This window comes from Elephantulus edwardii, unplaced genomic scaffold, assembly GCF_000299155.1.
Source record: "Elephantulus edwardii isolate Elephantulus edwardi_28Jun2011 unplaced genomic scaffold, EleEdw1.0 scaffold00245, whole genome shotgun sequence".
NCBI classification, from domain to species: Eukaryota; Metazoa; Chordata; class Mammalia; order Macroscelidea; family Macroscelididae; genus Elephantulus; species Elephantulus edwardii.
The window spans coordinates 3,575,251-3,582,290 of NW_006399995.1; the positions used below are offsets into that span (position 1 = coordinate 3,575,251).

The 7,040-nt window shown below is 34.1% G+C and overlaps 1 protein-coding gene across 2 annotated transcripts in view; it reads right to left on the bottom strand.

Moving 5' to 3' along the window:
* Positions 1-7,040, bottom strand: part of RDX (radixin) — a 114,065-nt gene that overhangs the window by 44,685 nt on the left and 62,340 nt on the right. The window lies entirely within an intron of this gene.

Sequence of the window (7,040 nt, forward strand, 5' to 3'; positions counted from 1 at the left end):
TGAATCAGGGTGAAGTCTCTCTCAGGGAGGAGTGATAGGGAATGGCAAAGGACACACTGACAAAGGAGATTAATCAGAACTGGTTTTGACAAGCAGTGTGGCAATGGACAATTAAAACAGACTTTCAAGGGGGGGGGAAAGAATGAACTGGGGAGGATAACCGTGCATCAGTGAATGAATGAAAACCCAAAATCTCTGTAAATGTTCATTAAAATGAATAAAATTTAATAATAAAAATAAAAAAAAGAAAGAATTTGTGCTACCAACCCAAAGGCAGTTTGTTTGAATCCCCTAGCAGCTCTTTGGGGGAAAGATGGGCAACTTCCTCTTAATGATTTACAGCCTCTGAAATCCCACTGAAGGGCCAGCTATGAGTTGGTTCGGATGATAATACACACCAACATTTGTGCCCATGTCTCAACTCCCTCACTTAACTAGTTTCCTTGACAGTTACAGGGTTTTGCCTATCTTCCGTAAGTCTTAAACTATGCTCTGCTAATAATGGGAAATTATTATGTTAATAGGAATCCTTGCTGGATCAGTGGATAAGCAGTTGGCTGCTTCCTGGAAAGTTGGCAGTTAACAGCCACCAGTCAAATGGTAGGAGAAAAGACCAGGGAGTCCACTTCCATAATGATTTGCTGCCTTTGAAACTATCAAGAGTTCTCGTCTAAAATACAGGATCACTGTGAGTTAGAATAAACGCAATGGCATGGGTTTATCATTTAATAAAAATGATAATGTAAATAGTTTAAATAATGGTTCTATAAATGTATGTGTACACAAACATACATACATACAAACACACACACACACAAACACACACTCCTGGTATGTTTTATCATTTTATGAAAAGAGGAATAAAAGTCATGTCTCCTTGCCTAATATTTCAGCACTTTTTGAAATTTCACCATGAAACAAATCTAGTGTCTAAGAGGTAACGTGGAATGATTCAGAAATAAAGAGGTGACAGGGCACATTTTCTACTTCTGTACATCACATCCAATAATCTAAGACACATTTGCTTCTGGTTTTCCAAAAATCTGAGAATTCTGTAAAAACAAGAGTTACAAGAAAATAAAATATGGCCCAATTCCCAAAAGAAGTCATTAGTAATATAAGACAAAAATTTTGGTACAAAGGTGAAATCCTTCCTCCTTGGAGGCAAGGATTTTAAAAACTCCATCTTATAGACTTTGGCCACGTGGCCAGGATGCTTGGAGAAGGACATCATGCCTGGAAGGGTGGAGGGACAACACAGGAGAGGAAGATCCCAGATGAGATGGACTGACACAGTAACTGAAGATAATGGAGTTAGGGGTGTCAGAGTCAGCGAGACTGGCTCAGGATGGGGCCGGTTTCAGAGCTACTGTACATAGGGTCACTCTAAGTCATGGGTGACTCAATGGCACCTAACAACAACAGAGCAAACAATACTGACATATTTCCTTTTAAATCCTCAGAAAATAAGTTTAAATTTTTAGAAAGCAGGGGAATCATTCCCCTAGTCCCAGCCTCCTTCAGGCTATTATATAACCTTCTTCTATTAGCTTCCTTTTTACCTCTGTGCTTTTTTCGCAGACATTTACAAAATTCGAACACGTTGTTTTTAGGAACAGATTCTTTCAATTTCCCTCACCAACCCCCCAACCACATTGTAAAGAAACTAGTATAAAATTTAAAAAAGAAATTAACTTGATAGCCCCTGACTGAAACAGAACAGAATTGTCCCAAAAATCTTCAAAGGGAGATCACCAAGTCTTTTTCTCCCAGCAACTATTGGTGTGTTCCTATCATCACTTATGTTTCAGTCTGCAGCTAAACAGCTGCATGAATTTTTAGGCAAGGTTATTCTTCTTTTGTAAATATCCAGGATAGTTTCAAATCAAACTAAACCACATCAGAACAACATTCAAGGCTCCATAAACCCCTAGAGTCCAACTGGCTTTGTTCTGCCCTTCTTTTTAGTAATACTTTCCTTATCATTATCTATTTTTCCTCTTTGATTCACTGAACTTCTAACTCTTTACAAGTGGCCCGATGACACATAACAACAGCTCTATTAACCTTATCAATGGTTAACATGGATTTATCAATTGTTATATTTGACTGGTTTGTCAGTTAAGTAAGGGTTTTCCACAAGGTTAGAAAAATTTAAAATCATGGATCTGATCTTTCAGATTATCTTTAAATATTAAAGAATATTTAAATATCTTTAAATATTGAAAAAGTATTTCAAATTTGAGTTATCAAAAGGAAAGTTTGGCAGAGAAAAAGCGTACTTGAGAAACGTACCGAGTGTTGTTATTCCCTGTCAGTCACTCAATTTAATGCTCTTGGTCTTTCTAACGTTTACAGCCATTTCCCTCCTTTGGTATCTGTGCCTTTTAGCCCAGACAGCTAATATATAAAAACACATAATTATATGACTAAAACAACGGCATTCAGAATTGCTTTGTTAGATTTGACACACAAGGGAGAAAAAGGGACAGACTTTATGAGTTAAAGACATGCATTTCTAGATCTGAAACATGAGATAAAGTATTTTAAGTTGAAAAAACCCAAAAAAGTCTATTATAGTATATAAACATAGTAAAAGTTGCATTTTATGTACTAAATCCACATTTAATCAAAAGGGTTTTCCAAGGTCACACAAATCTCAGAAATTATGATACCATATTATCACAATGACAATGGCCATCTGACTAAATAAAAAGATGGCTTTGGTAAAAAAAAAAAGCTAAAACCAGTAACACTAATAATTTTAGAAGCTATGTAAATAACATGCAAAATATTAAAATTAATCTAAAACTTTTAATGATTATCACATGAAACTAAGCAATTAGGAAAGGGTAATAAAAATAACATTACATGGATGGAAGCAAGTGGACAGACACAAGCACGGAGGAATCTGGGCACACAAGTACATCAATTAATATGGTGTTATTTTTAAGAAGCTGATATTATAATAGTTTAATGTAAGTGATCTAAGAGCTAAATTAAATTACCAAGTCCTTAAATTGGTACTTTCATAGCTATGATGGAGTAAAACAAAGGGTCAGTTATTCTAGTCTTGCTTCTAAGTTGTAGAATAGAAAAAGTACCTAATAAAAATGTATTAACTCTCGGAATGGTATTAAAGAACCCGGAACTCTTTTTAACAGTAATAGGGACTTCAGTAATAAACCAGAAACCTTAAAGAGTATGCCATAATTATGTGCTTCATGGCTTTACTTTTGAGAGCTCCTACAGCTTCTACAGAATTATGTAGTCCCAAATCAGAAAGCTCCTCTATCAAAGATTGAAGGAGCTCAAAGTTACCCAGCAAAGGAGTGAGGTGTGATTCTTCCCGAGGAAAACAGAAGCTCTAAAAAGTCTTGAAAGGTAGACATAGAGAAATTAGAAGATATGTGGGCATTAAGAAGTAGGTCCACTAAAGAAAACTCGATGTAGGATTATTCAATGGAAAAGTCAAAGATGAAATTTTATGAACTTTGATATAATGAACAGTATCATTTTTCCCCCCTTTCCTACTTAACAGATTAGAGGCAAGGTGTCTGTCTTCATAATTCATGAAGTTCTCAAAACATCTGCAGAATTCACCAAGATTTTGAAATGTACTAGATTAAAACCATTCTACATGACCAGCTACATTAGGATACCGTCTAATTAGAATGACCGTAACATAATTAGAAAAAGCTAAATTCTGTTTATTCAGAATTAATTAAAAGAGAGAAATTGGCGTACCTGTGTTAACACATTTAAAATGTTCTTCTCTGTTCTTATTAATCAAGCTATGGTTTATTAATTTATTCAATAATTAATGCTAATGAATGTTATTCTGTATGTTTTCATTTCAAGCTTCTGTTTTTAAAAGACTAAGTTTAACCTGCACACACAGGTTTAGCATTTAGATTTGAGACATTTTTATCTTACCATCTTTATTTCTAAAATCATCACCAATCAACAAGGTGATAAAACTGGGAAAGTCATGAGAATTATTTTTTTAAACACAATAATAATACTTTTCTAATGATAGAGTAGTTCTAATAAAGCAATAGATAACTTTAAGTGGTAGTTTTAGATTAAACAGGAAATTCTGATGAAACAGGAAAATATTATTATAAAAAAAATTTCCTCCTTTTTGATGAGAGTAAACCAATTAAATACCTGGTCTTGACAAAAGAAATAATAACGCATCAGTTAAGTATTACAAATTAAGAAGATACTTGGCTTTTAAATTCTATTAAGACTTATTTACTAAAAATTAATAAATAAAGTTATTGTTTAAAATTTATAAGCCTTTAAAAACAACTTCTGGAGCTCTGGTGGCCTAGTGGCAAGAAGCTACACTGCAATCCCAGAGATACATGGTTCGGATCCACCAGATGCTCTGCTGAAGCAGGAGGAGCAATCTTCGCCTGTACCAGCCAGACCTGATTTGATGGCACACACACACACACAAATAATAAAATTTAAAAAACGAAAAAACAAAATACCAAAACCAAAAAACCCCCAAAACCACCAACTTTTAAATTTCTGATAACTACCCTAGGATGCTGCTTTAAGAAAAACAGACTTAAGCACAAGAATCTTTAAAGAATAGAAATATTTTTATAGTGAAATGAATCAATGACAAGAGTATTCTATTTCCCTTAGGGGGGGAAAAACCCCTTAAGCACTATACAATAAAAGCAATAATCAAAAAACTCTTCAGTGATTTTCTGCTGTCAAGAAGTCAATTTAATTTTTCCATGGAATTATCAATCATTAGAACAAGGACGCCAGTTTAAAAACTAAGGTACACCTGATCTAAGTCATAGTATTTTTAATTACTTCAACAGCAAGTGAAAATCGAACACGAGTAAGACTAAGGAAGCACTGAAGTCTCTGCATTGTGGTGTTGGCAACGAATTCTGAAGCATATACCACGGATGACCAAAAGAATGAGATCATCATTTTTGGAAGAACTGCAGCCTTGCGCCTTCAAAATGAGGATGGTGACGCTGTTTCATATAGTTTGGGTATGTTGTAGGGCCTAGTCCCTGGAAAAGGACATTACGTTTGGAAATACAGAGGTTCAGTGAAGGCAAGGAAGACTCTCAATGAGATGAACTGACATAAGGATTGTGACAACAGGCTTACACACAGCAGAGATTGTGAGGATGGTGCAGGATCAGGTAGGGTTTCATTCTGTAGAAGGCAGAACTCCTAAGTCGGAGCAGACTCAAAGGCTACTACCCCAACAACACTACCATATCAGGACAGAGAACTTGAGGGAAGGAGGATTGCGCCTATGAAGAATTTAAATTGACTTGAAATTTTTCCTATCCATTTCTCATTAAGATGTGATAATTCATGGCTCTGAGATTTTAATTTTGAGGATTATCTGCAAGGGATCCATATTAAATAACAACAGTGGACCTTGAAGGAATGAGCTTTTTGTCACTTTATTGTTAACCAATGAATGTGATCCAAAATTATAGACGTAATTTAATTATACAACACATAATTATGCTAATGGTAAAATAAAGTCTGTTGGGATTTACCAAATATTCATGAACGTAATTTTACATTGCTTTATAAACATGTGCTCTCTCTGCTAATGATAAAAGCTGTAACTGGTTTAATAACTATGAAATCCCATATTACAAATGGCTGTTTCTTTTAAGAAAAATTCACACAGCTTTGAAAATGGATCAAATCCATTTTATGCTAATCTACAAACAGATTATAAACAGCAAATATAACTGGTAGTTTTTCAACACTGATATCAAACCGATGTAGCAATGATAGCGCACACAATTCAAATGGAAGAAAAGGAATAAAAATTCAGAAGTCTAAGTTTTCGTTTTTAATGGCAATTGCTTTGATATTTTGGAAAAGTGAAAACTTATGCTTCAAAGCTTAAATTGCAAGGTTCACAAAGTTCACCACTATTTCTCTGATGAGCTGAAGAGACAAGTATTTTCTTCCATACAGTTTGAAGAATATGCGTGACCAATGTACATCAGTCACTTCAAGGCTAGCCAGTTATCTTTTGTCCTACAAGTTCAAAAAATATATTAACTGCAACACCTTTCCTTTTCATAATGTCTGCCCAGATTAATCCTTTTTAAAGTAAGCAAAATCAAAAAAGCACAAGAAATCTTTTCAGAAATAATTTGACTACTATGCATGAAAAATGCTTAATAAAAATGGCAATTTTAATAGATAAATGTCATTTGAGTGCATAATACCAAATGGAAAGTAGCTGAACCACACAGAGAAAACAAGGCTATCCTTATCTTCAAAGGTAAGCATTTTAAAATAAAAGAAAAAATTAGAGCATGTTAACTGGAAAAATTATTTTCAGTTAAGACATAAATAACATTTAAAACCTAAAAATTAACTCTACAATAGGATCAACAAACCAAATTTATGTCTTCTTAGACGTTGAAAAAAAAAATAATCACAATGATTAGAAACCAAGTATGTGAAAATGATTATGTAAGAATTATATTATGAAATGAAGGTCCAGACATTCTTCATATGCCATTAGGGCAACAGCTCTTTCATCCTCTTATACAGACAGACAGACAAACACACACACACACACACATACATACACACACTTTCTCTACCTGCAGACATACAACACCCCTCCACGAAGACAGTATACCAGTGAGGGCTTACAATTTTAATACACATTAGAGTCCTATAATTTAACTCAACAAATAGGCAGTTGAAAAATTTAGCACTCTAAGATATTCTGAAGGAAAATGAAATTGCAAAAATATTCCTTCATGGCTGAAAGTATTACAATTATAAAACATTTAGCTTACACATTCCATTGTGTTTGAACCAGTCATCTCAAGTGTAGTAGTGAGGTAGTATATACTGTCCCCTCCTTGGGACTACTATTTTTATATGCTGCCCATCCAGAAAGATTAGGTTTTCCTAATGATTAAAATAAATTCCCAACAAATGGAGATTTTCTTTTGCATCTGTTTTTCTGAATTACTCTATGTTAAGAACTATTTGAATCTTCAGAGACAACT